Here is a 14,187-nt window from a genome sequence, read left to right as displayed (position 1 = left end):
GGCTTTTTGAAGCCTGGCTCAGTGCAGACCTTGTAACTGCACACAGGATGCTTTGGAACTAGTTGTATAAGTGATGGTGACCATGTTTGCAGAGGACAAAACAGTGCAGAGTTGTGCCAAGATGCCTGTTCAAGATGTGGCAGAAACAAAAACAACGCTCTATTCAGAGTGGTCCAGCACTCTGCTCAATTGCAGTCTGTATGCTCAAGGAATTACGACATGACTCACTTTCACTGCTGCTATAGCTCAAACTGTGACCTCCTGCAGTGACTCCCCACCCTCACAGGCCCTCCATGTACTCTGTGGAAAGGTAATTGCATTAATCGGTATGTCAAGCTGAACTTGGCTGTGATCCGAGTATCTGCTTAAAGGCAAAGGAGTTGCAGCCTACTCCATGGGGAGATTGCTTCAAGTTATCTATTGCCCATGCTGGGCACCCAGGTGGCATTGAATTTTCACTACCCACTTCTAATTATCAACTCACTGAAAGTACTTTTTGAGTATCTTCTTGAGATGGGCATATCTGGATTTTAAACCACCGTGATCCACTTTGAAATTAAGTGACATTGTGATTTGAGCAGCTTTTTGTTTTAACAGTAGAATGGCTTCTCAATTATTTTTGAAGAAACTGTGTAATATGAAAATATAATATTTGAAGATCACTGTGATTGTAGAAAGTACCACGGTACTACACCCTGGATGATGAAATACAAACCTCAACAAGCAGCCCTTCCAACTAACTTTATCAATCAATCCAACCAATATTTCCTGCAGAAGTCAACTTATCATGCCTGTGTAGTCTCCTCGTGTCTGACTTCCATGGTTTGCCTGACCTAATATAACATGGGTTCACTGCCACTGTGACGCTTCTAAATCTTGATAATTTGTTGAAACCCAAATTGTTGGACTGCCATGAGTCACTATAAACCCCTTTTAGCACCAGTACCTGCAGCCATGATAGCTGCAATCTGCGCTTGAATTCATGTGAGCTTCTGATACTGTATTCAATGTTATGCTCACCCCCTGAAAAGGATCCGCAGACTGGCTACCCCAGATCATTAGGATCATTAGTGAGGAGGGTGCCTCTTTTTCTTTATTTGCCTTACCCCCACGCACCCCACCACCTCCTGCCCATCAAATGTTTGCAACGAAATTAATTTAAAACTGATGCTTTGTGAATACATTTGTTCCATACTTAAATAAACTTATGTTTTAAAAAGTGCCAATTTTTTAACCAAGCTTTCTTGAGCTATCAAGAATGAGTTCATCAATTACCATATATGAGGAGAATTAGTATCAAAGCACAGACCATATGGATTAGAAATAAGAGGTTAGTCCAAGAAGCTAAAAGTTCAAAAAACAGATTTGCAAATCAGTCACTGGATTGTTCACAAATTGTACATTGTGGTCATTGTAGTGGGGTTTACTAGCAACATTGACATTGAGAGTTGAACAGTCAATTTCAGCATGCTTAATTCACAAGTTGGATGAGGTTTTGTTGTTCTGATTCCTTTTAATTGTGACTGAACTCCAGGGTTTAAGATGAGAGAGTTCTTCTGTCGTCCTATTCCTTTTACCTTGTTAGCTTCTACCCCTCAGACTGAGAAAATCCCTTTTCTGGATTAATGGTGCTGGAAGAGCACAGCAGTTCACGCAGCATCCAAAGTGCAGCGAAATCGATGTTTCGGGCAAAAGCCCTTCATCAGGAATAAAGGCAGTGAGCTTGGAGAGATTATCTTTCCACGCGTTAGGCTCACTGCTTTCTTCTTCCCCTTTGAAGGATTGCTGTTTGTCGTTCCCTTCATATCATTTGGTTTGACATTCCATGGATTTCTATCTCCATGCAGCCACTTATTTTAAATTAACAGCTATCATTCCTCATTTAAAAACTGATTTTAGAGTGAAAAATTTAAATGTCCACAGTACTTCATTGTTTTGACTTGTGGGTATTACGTCTTCTGGTTATACTGTACTGGAAGCTGAGATTTGCTGTTCAATTGTATACTGTGTAGTGCAAGTATTTTCATGGAGTTGGTCACTCTTTCCAGACTAAAATGAATGGTTTCCAGCTCTGTGCAAAGTTCGGTGCCAAAACTCATACCAAGTTCAGCTCCTCCATCCTCGTTGACAATGCTCACAGATCATTTGGCAGAGCATCCAATGCATTATACATTCCTGTCTGTAGGCTCATCAGCCTTTTCTATAGGTCATCCTTCCAACTTCTGATGTTTCCTTCACTGCAGACCTCATACATGACCTCTGCAGTAACAACCTGACAGCAGTGTTACCCTCTCCTCTTGGCCTAACTGCAGGCCCCTCATGCCCAATGGATTACCACTCAGACATCCTGCTCCTAAACATGCATACTCTTTTCACTCTAGCATTGTATTCACTCTTGTTACTGGTCAGTAAATATTCCAATGCATTTTATGTTCCAGGCTGGCTGAGCATGTAGATATACAAAGGGATCTGGATGTCTGCATCACTAAGTCACAAATTACAAATTTGTGCAATTACAAGTGGTATGTTAACCTTTATCACAAAAGATTTGAGTACAGAAGTAATAAAGGCATCCTTCAATTGCTTAGAATATCAGTTAGACCACATCTAAAGTACCATGTGCAGATTTGGTCTCCTTACCTCAAGATGCATATTACATCATAGATTGAATGCAATAAATGTTCACCAAATTTATGTTCTGAGGAAAGGCCACTTGACCCGAAACCTTAACTCTGTTTTCTATCCACAGATGCTGCTAGACCTGCTGAGCTTTTCCAGCAATTTCTGTTTTTGTTTCTGATTTACGGCATCCACAATTCTTTCAGTTTTCACCAGATTTTCTCCTGGGCTGGTCAGACTATCTAAAGAAGAGAGCTTGGGCACATTGTATTCTCTCGGATTGGAAGAATAAGAGGTGACTGCTTTGAAACCTAAGCGATAGACAGAGCAGAATGAAAGAAGCTGTTGAACACAACTCCAAAATCAGGGAGCAAACCTGATAGCCTGAATGGATCACTCTGTGTTTCTATGAGATCCTAAGGTGATTTGTTAGATAGATTGGGTAATCAAAGGATATTTCCTCTATGGGAGAGAGTAGAACTAGGGGGCAGACTAAAAATAAGAGGCTCCTTTTTAAAGAAAAACAAGGAACTGTGATTGCTGGCAATTTGAAACAGAAACACAAAGAGCTGGAGAAAATCAATGAGTCTCACAGCATCTTTGAAGTGAAAGAACTGAAGAAGGGTCACTGGACTCAAAACTTTAATGCTGGCTTTCTCTCCACAGATGCTGCCAGACCTGCTGAACTTCTCCAGAATTTTCTGTTTTTGTTTTAGATTTCTTTTTAAGATGGAAATGAGGACGCTCTTCTTTCTCTCAGAGGGTCATTAGTATGTTGAATTCTTTTGCTTACAAAGTAGTGGAGGCTGAGTCAATGAATTTGTTTTAGCCGAGTTAAGTAGATTTTTGATATACAAGGATAAGGTTTAAGAGGGCAAACGGTAAAGTGGCCGCAACTAAATCAGCTACAAATGATGAAGCAGGCTCCAAAGGCAAGATTCCTGTGTTCTTACGAGCATTGATGTGGACTACTGTCAGAAGGCCTACTGTTTGATTACTTAGAGAAGACCCAGTAGGAGTCATTAATTCCTGCCTGAGAGCTTCATTTAAAAATCCTTTATGCTGATGCTGATTTTAAATGGACTTCATCCTCTTGCTTCTCTACAGTAGGTTCTTCATTACAGATCATCCTATTTTCCTGTACAACAATGAAGTTCTCACCTAGAGTGTGGCTGCGTAAGCTGCAATATGTGAAAGTTAGTCATTATCATGAAAGGGTCGGTGACAGGTAGAAGTTCCACCTTAACCCTCCTTCTGCTGCAATGTCATCTTAAAGGGAAAGAAGAGATTGCGGATCCAATATTACTGGAAGGACACTCTGATGTACTTCTTTCATATTGTTCAATATCTGCAAGAAAAATAATTGATGCTTGGAAGCAAAAACTGTAAATTGCCTTTTTGCGATAATCAATTCTAAGCTGCTAATAGCTGTGCTGCAAGATATGTGTATGAGGTTGTAACACCAAGTGTGCAATGGTGAGGGCAATGCTATGAATGTGCAGTGTAAGTCACTATTGATTGAGATTATTGGTACTTAAATTAAGACAGTGGTGCATTGAATACATGTGAGGTACAGGTTCTATTGTGAGGACACAACAGTTGAAGACACATTCACTGATTTTGGCTAGTACTGAGGTCATTGAACATCTGGTGGTATTGCATGTGATCTTCAGGGTTACACTGCTGATCCTGACAATGTTATATATTTGTCAGCTCCCTGTGTATCTTTGATGTCTTATTTGTCGCAGAACAATGCAGAGATGGTAATTGTTCTAAATCCACAATCCACAATACTTTAAAATATCTCAGAACTAACAGTATTTATATATAACAAGATGACCAAGCTTTTCTATGGAACATTTTCAGTTTTCTTTTGAGTTCCATGCACATACTTACGCACTCAAGGACAACTACACAAATCAATGGATAAAATAATATAGTCAAACACAGGTGCATCAAACTATTGAACACTGTAGACAGTGACAGCTAACTGTTCCCATTATGTTAGAAGTGTCTGTCTTAAGGAGCTTCTGTTTCCTAATGGATAAATGATCTCTCTTTCCCTGTCCATTAGCTTCCACTGCTGTGTCACAGAACCTTGGAGAATGCTTTCTGTCATCCAGTGCCATTGTTTGTTTCCTTCTCAGAGTAAGCTGTCTTCCAATTCTAATCAAAATGTGCTTTCCTTTTAAGAGGCACAGATTGACTTCAGGTACCACAAGTAATCTTGAAATTATATCATCCTCTCAAGATTTCGTACTCCAGACTGAGACATGCAGCCACTCAACAGTGTACTCAATTTTGACTAAATCCTTTAAATTAACAAAAAATACAACATTGGCATGCTGCCGGCATCAGAAGAAATGCATGTGAGACAATTATAAATTTCAGTTCCCGTATATTTTCAAGTCTTATCAAATTATATGTTTTAGTGATTAATCTATCCTGCACTTGATTTATCCTATAAAATATTCATAGTGTATACTCTATCCTCTCTTTAAGGAACATTGAGATACTATTCAGCCACAAAAAACATGTAGTATCTGAAATAAGTTCTAAACCGCAATATTTAAGTAGCTATTTATGATGTCCTATTTCAACATTTTTTATGAGGATGAATCATCTGATGAATATGGATTCAGATGATTGAAGATTTGTAGCGAAGAGTCCAGCTGAAAGCTTGATTTAAAATGAAGAAGCACGTTAATATTTCTATGCCATTTTTTTCTCATGCTGTCATGACAATGTCAATCTAAACTGCACCCTGACAAAATGCAGCTTCATCATGTGTGACTCCAGGCAGTGAATGTTAGTGGACCATTTATCTTTTAGGGTATAACAGGTGAGCCTGGTCACACTCAATGTCAAGCCTCCCAGCAGGGACCTCCGGATAGATGGAACTTGGATTGATTTTCTACCTACCAGCACAGCTGAGCAGTTACACTTCCCATCTTTTCACTGGAAACCATTTCTAAATACAAATACGATGAATTTCTAAACCAACAGGAGTTCTGCCTATTTTCTGACACCAACTATTCAATGTATGTCACAACAGCAAACAGATGGTATAAGCAAAATCCATGGTTCACTGCCTCGGCTCACATGTGAAGAATAATCAGTTGGACAGTGTATGTCTTTCAGCAAGTGTCAGCCTTGGTTCAGTAATAGCACCTGAGTTAAAAGATCGAAAGTTTAAGTCTTCTCCCAAACATGTGAATAGCCAATCTTAGGCAGTCAGCTGTGTCTCGGTTGTACTTCTTGGGCCTTTCAATTAGAAGACTGAAGGTTCATATTCCAATCTCGAGACTAACATCACTTTTTTACTGAAGGTATCCAGCTTGTTGGCAGTCTGCGTTTTCAAAAGTGGCTGTAAAAGATCCCATTGTGTTGCAGTATTTGAAGGAGATCTAGCCAATATTTTATCCTCCCGCCAACAGATTATATGGTATTGTTAGTTGTGGAGCATAGCTGTTTATCATTTGGCCTCTATGTTATCCATATTGCAACAGTGACTACATTTCAAAAGTACTTAATTCCTTGTCAAGTATGATAATTGCAACTCATGTCCTTTTCACTAAACTTTCAGTGTGGTGCTGAGGGATTAATACAGTGCCTAATTGTTCATCACTGTCTTTAGGATTTGATAGTAAAGCAAGATACCTATCTTTACAGGTGAATGTAAAATAATCCGATTTTACGGGAGTTATCACAGTGTCTTGTTTGACATTTATTCTTCAAACAATACTAGAGCACATTATTTAATTTTCTAAGTTATTTGATGGCCTTTACTGTTTTCATTGTGCCATGTTTGATGACAAAATAGCTATAATTATACTTACACCTTGACATTAACATTGCTACAAAAGTATCAACTATTTTCTTTAGAGATGCAGCCCAGATGAAGAATTAAAAGAGATAGCAAGGGAAAATGTAGAATAGTTACAGTTGTAAAATATGTTAGCCTTTCTGAGCTGTACAAAGTTAAAAAGCACACAACACCAGGTTATAGTCCAACAGGTTTAATTGGAAGCACAATAGCTTTTGGAGCAATGCTCCTTCATCACCTGATGAATGAGCAGTGCTCCAAAAGCTATTGTGCTTCCAATTAAACCTGTTGGACTATAACCTGGTGTTGTGTGATTTTGAACTTTGTACACCCCAGTCCAACACCAGCATCTCCAAATCATTTCTGAGCTGTGACATCCTAGACACATTTTACTTAGATGGCTTTATTTCCTGGTATAAAATATGTTCTCTAAATGTGATGTGTAGCTCCGGTTTTCTGCTGAATTGAAATCTTGAGTGAAAAGTTGGTGAAAGGACATGTCTACTGCAATTGAAATGAGCTGGCCCCTTGTTTTGTTGATTGTCAGCTTAATCTTCATGCTGGAGGTGGTCTCTGGGCAATTTTTTCCCCGTTCTAATTAAGAGCTTACAATCTGGAATTTGGGTAGGTTTCATGCTTCTTCAAGAGTTAAATACCTCGAGGCTTTCTCAGTTGAAGAATGCCAGTGAACATGGATATTCATGAAATGAAGGCATTTTCGCAGCTTCCAGAAAAGCAAGTACTCACATCAACAATGTAATGTCAATGGATCTGAGCAAGATTGACATTCAGTAGATGAAATTCTTACCTGTTACAAATATGTCCTTTGATTAAAGAACCTTGGTGCATTATATCTATAACTCAGTGGTCATGGGGGAGTTTTGTCATTTTGTCAAATTGTAGAGCCCTGCTATGTCTTTGTCATTTTCCAGTGGAGAGTTGGCTTGTTGGAGTAAATGATGCACCCATGACTTGTTTAATGCACACAGCTATTTGTTATTATCACAGGGGTAGCCTGGAATAGCCGCTATGTATCAGAAATTCAGGGTAGTTTTTTCCGTATGCAGTAGTTGGAAATGAGGCGTCCATTGAAATCTTCTTTAACATCCATGGTTTATTCATTCCTTGGTATTCCGCACTTCAAGTTTTTAATTAATCATTTGGTAGTCATTTAGAATTTGAAATTGCAGAGAAAAAGACACACTTTTTTAAAGTTGTTCAGCTAGAGTCAAGGTATGTGCAAAGGGAGATTCAGCTGGCATCTGTAGCTAAATGGCCTGTGCAATAGTGGCCAGTTGTCATTAACAAAGGTCTTCTGCTTGGCAATAACTATGTGATTGACTAGGGTGGCATGGTGGCTCAATGGTTAGCATTGCTGCCTCAGAATACCAGAGACCTGAGTTCAATTCCAACCTCAAGCAATTTGCACATTCTCGCCGTGTCTGCATGGGTTTCCTTCCACAATCCATAGATGTGCAGGTCAGGTGAATTGGCCATGTTAAATTGTTAGGTACATTTGTCAGGGGTAAATGTAGGAGAATGGGTCTGGACTCTTTGGACTTGTTGGGCCAAAGGGCCTGCTTCTGTACTGTAGGGAATCTAATCTAGTGACTGCTAGGGAGCTTGACAGTGAATGCTATCTCAGTAAGTCGTAATATGTTAAGTAAGCTGAATATGAAAAGAATTATACTGACAAACAATTTAAGATTGGTAGTCAGGCACATAATGTGGTTCACTTGCATGCACTGGACGCTACATATCTTAATACACAATGTCCTTTTTTAGCAGAACGAAGCAATGTATATACACACACTGCACCTGTTTCAATTCAATAAAATAGATGACATCTTTTCTCTGGTTAATTTCTCAAGGCAATTCCTTGATCAGTCAACCTGCCTGGTTTAAATTTTAACCGATGCTTGGTAGTTAACTATCCGACCTCATTAATTGGTTCATTCTCCATGGTAACACCTCCCCCAAACAAAGTCTTGCCAATCAACCAGAATGTCAACAACTCAGAAGCTTTTTTTCCCATTTAAGTGATAGATCCCATATAGAATGGGCCACATGTGCTATGTGCCAAGACTGACACTGGTATAAGTGCATAAGTCTTTACACATCTTTCATGAGATCTACTCAGGAAAGTAGCACAACATGATGCCGTCTATGCATGATACACTTTCTGAGCAATTATACAAGACATTCTGGCAACAGACTAATTCACTAAGCTTCCTTTTCTAAGTGAGTTTTGAGAAGATTTGTAGCTCAGATTGGGGTTCTGGATCTAGGTTTGCCCACTGAGCTGGAAGGTTCATTTTCAGACATTTTGTCACCATACTAGGTAATATCTTCAGTGATCCTCTGGACGAAGCATTGCTGATGCTTCCTGCTTTCTATTTATATGTTTGGTTTCTTTGGATTGTTGATATAATTTCCATTTCTTTTTCTCAGGGGTGGTAAATGGTGTCCAAGTCAATGTGTTTGTTGATAGAACTCCGGTTAGAATGCCATGCTTCCAGGAATTCTCATGTGAGTCTCTGTTTGGCTTGTCCTAGGATGAATGCGTTGTCCCTGTCAAAGTGGTGTCCTTCCTCATCTGTATTTAAGGATATTAGTGAGAGAAGGTAATGTTGTTTTGGGCTAGTTGATGTTCGTGTATCCTGGTGACTAGTTTTCTGCCTGTTTGTCCAATGTAGTTTTTGTTACAGTGCTTGCATGGTATTTTGTAAATGACATTAGTTTTGTTGTTGTCTGTATAGGGTCTTTCAAGTTCATTAGCTGTTGTTTTAGTGTGTTGGTGGGTGTGTGGGTTACTATGATGTCTATAAAGACAACAAGCATAACTAATGTCATTTACAAAATACCATGCAAGAACTGTAACAAACAGGCAGAAAACTAGCCACCAGGATACATGAAAACCAACTAGTCACAAAATGGCATGACACTTTCTCACTATTATCCTTATATGAGGAAGGACACCACTTCGACAGGGACAACACATCCCACCAAGGGAGGGAGTTCCTAGATATTCTTACAGAGCATGGGTTTGTGGAAAAACACTATGTTGTTGTATTTGGCCTCGGTCATACGTTTTTAAGAATAATAGTCAAGTCCTCCAAAGAAACAGATCCATGCTATCACTGCTCATGTCAGTATCTTTCATGCCCCCAAGAATCTATCCTAGGTGTCCTCCTGTTTCACATTGATATGCTGCTTCTTAACCACATTATTATAAAAAAGATATATTGTCAACACTTAACTCTACCTAACCACAATCTCTCTTGACTGCTGCACTGTTGCAAATTAATGATCTGTCTGACTTTCAAGATTGGGAGAAAGTGAGGACTGCAGATGCTGGTGATCAGAGTCAAAAAGTCTGGAGCTGAAAAAGCACAGCCTGTCAGGCAGCATCCTAATGAAGGGCTTTTGCCTAAAATGTCATTTCCCCTGCTTCTCAGATACTGCCTGACTGTGTTTTTCCAGCCCCACACTTTTTGACTCTGACTTTCAAGAGCAGAAATTTTCGCCAGTTAAATATTGAGAAAACTGATGTGCCATTCCAAACTCTGTTCACTAGCTATGGTTCATCTCTCTCCCTCTTTCTCTCTAGCAACTATTTGAGACCAAAACAGATTGTTTGCAACTTTGACCTCATATTTGACCCCAAGAAGAGCTTTCAACCACATACTCATGCATTGCTCAGACCATCTTTTTCCAAAGATCCAATTTTATCCGCTACAGTTAATCTGCTGCTGAAAAAGGCAGAGTTTTGAGAGTACTCAGCGGCCCCAGAGTTCTTTGCAAGTGGTAAGGCAAAATGAACAAAAGAAGCAATCAAAACTAAAACTGGATATATAGATTGTACAAACACTGCATTAATGACAATGCTTGTAAGAAAGCTATAGTGCACATTAAATGCCAACACGGTGACAAAGTTACAAATAGCTACCTCCTCACCATGTGCAATTCACAAAAAGAGAAGCTAAGAATAATTGACGGTGCTAATGTATAGTCCTGCATGATATGAATTGGGGGTCAGTTTAGCTCAGTTGGCTGGATGGTTGGCTTACGATGCAAGGTGGTGCCAACAGCAGGAGTTTGTTTCCTGCAATATACAAGTAATCTGTGATCATTGGTAACACATTTTAAAGCTGAAAATGTGTTGCTGGAAAAGCGCAGCAGGTCAGGCAGCATCCAAGGAACAGGAGATTCGACGTTTCGGGCATAAGCCCTTCTTCAGGATATGTGTAAGTTTATTTCAAAGGTGTGGCCATTGTCATTTCCAGCTGTAATTTCACTAACTTAGTGAATAAGACTTAGTATGAATTCATACTAATCAATATCGTAAGCTAAAAGGATGATTCCTTGTCCCTTATATCTCTCTCTGAGGGTTGATTTGCTTACTGGGCTGGATGACTAGTATCTGGGGTAGAATAAAATGAACAATGGACATTCAAATCCTGCACATAAAGGATTGAATTTTTGCTTTGCTATGCTTAATGCAGACAAGTATCCTTCAAATTGTATAACCACACGGAACTCTGCAACAGACAGACATGTCTGTGGTCCCCATAGATTATGCCTAAAATCACAGTTCTTTTTAATAATAATAAATACATGTTAATTTAGAGTCATAAAATCATTTAGCATGGAAACAGACCTTTTGGTACAAATCATTCATGCCGACCAAGTTTCTCAAACTAAACTAGTGCCACTTGCCTGTGTTTGGCCCCTATCCCTCAATCATGTGTATGTCCAATGTTGTTTAAATTTTGTAACTGTGCCTGTATTTACCACTTCCTCTGGCAGTACATTCTACATATGACCCTCAAGTCCCTTTTAAATCTTTCTCCTCTCACCTTTTGAATTCCCCCACTCTTGTTAGATTATAAAGACCAAGTTGCGTTTTAAATCACCCGTGGTGAAATTTCTTGCTACTGTAATAGCATGAGCTAATCACGTCACTTATGCAGGCGATCATCATACGTGTTCCCTGTAAATATCAATGTCAATGTGGTCTGTAAATATCCCTACAGAAATCCTCAAATAGCAGAAACAATGTTGTCAGTCATTTTCTGGAATGAATATGGCTTTTTAACCACATGTTGAGACTCTCCTCTTCCCAAACCCATGGAAATTGACCATCAATGATTAGTGAGGAAATGACTGTGAGTAGGACACTGGAGGGTTCCCAGGCGGAAGATGAGGCGCTCTTCCTCCAACCGTCGTGTTGTTATGTTCTGGCGATGGAGGAGTCCAAGGATCTGCATGTCTTCGGTGGAGTGGGTGGGAGAGTTAAAGTGTTGAGCCACGGGGTGGTTGGGTTGGTTGGTCCGGGTGTCCCAGAGGTGTTCCTTGAAGCGTTCTGCAAGCAGGTGGCCTGTCTCCCCAATATAGAGGAGGCCACATCGGGTGCAGCGGATGCAATAGATGATGTGTGTGGAGGTGCAGGTGAATTTGTGGCGGATATGGAAGGATCCCTTGGGGCCTTGGAGAGAAGTAAGGGAGGAGGTGTGGGCGCAAGTTTTACATTTCCTGCAGTTGCAGGGGAAGGTGCCGGGAGTGGAGGTTGGGTTGGTGGGGGGTGTGGACCTGACGAGGGAGTCACGAAGGGAGTGGTCTTTGCGGAACGCTGATAGGGGAGGGGAGGGAAATATATCCCTGGTGGTGGGGTCCGTTTGGAGTTGGCGGAAATGACGGCGGATGATACGCTGTATACGGAGGTTGGTGGGGTGGTAGGTGAGAACCAGTGGGGTTTTGTCTTGGTGGCGGTTGGAGGGGCGGGGCTCAAGGGCGGAGGAGTGGGAAGTGGAGGAGATGTGGTGGAGTGCATCGTCAATCACGTCTGGGGGGAATCTGCGGTCCTTGAAGAAGGAGGCCATCTGGGCTGGTATTGGAACTGGTCCTCCTGGGAGCAGATGCGGCGGAGACGAAGAAATTGGGAATATGGGATGGAGTTTTTACAGGGGGCAGGGTGGGAGGAGGTGTAGTCCAGGTAGCTGTGGGAGTCAGTCGGTTTATAGTAGATGTCTGTGTTGAGTTGGTCGCCCGAGATAGAAATGGAAAGGTCTAGGAAGGGGAGGGAGGAGTCTGAGACAGTCCAGGTGAATTTGAGGTTGGGATGGAAGGTGTTAACCTACTGTTAGTTCTTGGATTATGCCACTCTCCAGTGATAGGTCACTGAAAAAACGCAACTTCCAGCTTAGGAGCAAAGATCAGTTTATGTGAATTAAAGCTGAAAGAGAAAATAAAATGTTTGAAAGTATGACTTTCTCTGTACATACAACAATGTGCTTCTGTGAAAGTATAGTCTTTGTTGCTTTTTTATTCAAGGTTGTTTGAGTTTTGAACCATTAAAAGAAAAAACAAGGAAAATTTTCTGATTTATAGCTGTCTTGGGCATCCATTATCACAAAGGTGATTCCTTAAACCAACACTCCCCATCCAGGGACTGATAATTGTAGGGAAACTGGAGACCCAGAATTGCAAGTGACAATTTTCAATACCATAGTTTTAATGATGGGCAAATTGTTAGCCTCAGTATAACATAATTGTGTTCAAGAGCTCTTTCGGTGCTGTGCATCAAGAAATTAGTCCCAGACCATGTGTATAATTACAAAGAAACTTAGAATTTTTATAGTCTTGTATGTGACAAATGATGGCTTCTATCTTGATATAATCAGCATTGGCACGTCAAAAGAATTGGTGAGGTGATAATTTAAGTTTTTCTGTTGTTATAAACCACTGAGAGAATTAATGATCTTTCGCAGCATTGCCCATTTAAGCTCTGTATCCTAAAATCCTAGCCTCTTTCGATTCAGATAGAAATTACACAAATATATCAACTAACTAAGAATGCCTTTCTTGTAAACCCAGCAAGTGATAGATACTGCAACCTGCCTCCCGCCATCCTGAGGAAATCCAATGATCACTGTTTAACACTGTAATGTGGAAATAGAATTCTTTAATACCATATATTTTCTATTGCAACAAACAATGTCAAATTCAAAGACTGAAACATTCTACAGCTTAAAGTATCTAATGCTAATATCAAACAACAGAACGTGAGATAGATGCTAAAGGAAAATTCTTATATTTTTATTACTTTTCACTGCCTACTTTATCTACAGTCTCAAGGCAGCACCTTCTTACCTCAGCACGCACACGCACGCATACACACACACACACACACACACACACACACCCTGCACACATACACAAATGCACTTATGCACAGACACACGTGGGCAGACATAATATTTAAAATCTGATTGAAGATTTGTAGCTCGGGTATCCGTTGTTGTGGTTCTGCTCGCCGAGCTGGAAGTTTTTGCTGCAAACGTTTCGTTCCCTGGCTAGGGAACATCATCAGTGCTGTTGGAGCCTCGTGTGAAGCGCTGCTTTGATGTTTCTTCCGGTATTTATATTGGTTTGTTCTTGCCGCTTCCGGGTGTCAGTTTCAGCTGCAGTGATTTGTATGTGGGGTCCAGGTCGATGTGTCTGTTGATGCATGTTCTTGCCGTTTCTGGGTGTCAGTTTCAGCTCTAGTGGTTTGTATATGGTGTCCAGGTCAATGTGTCTGTTGATGGAGTTTGGGGATGAATGCCATGCTTCTAGGAATTCTCTGGCTGTTCTCTGTCTGGCTTGTCCTATGATAGTGGTGTTTTCCCAGTCAAAGTCCCATTCCTAGACGTGTTAGTAGAGAGAACACCCAACGGAGAATTCACCACAAGGGTACACAG

Source organism: Hemiscyllium ocellatum, chromosome 11, assembly GCF_020745735.1.
Source record: "Hemiscyllium ocellatum isolate sHemOce1 chromosome 11, sHemOce1.pat.X.cur, whole genome shotgun sequence".
Lineage (NCBI taxonomy): Eukaryota > Metazoa > Chordata > Chondrichthyes > Orectolobiformes > Hemiscylliidae > Hemiscyllium > Hemiscyllium ocellatum.
This window is presented reverse-complemented; position numbering follows the sequence as displayed.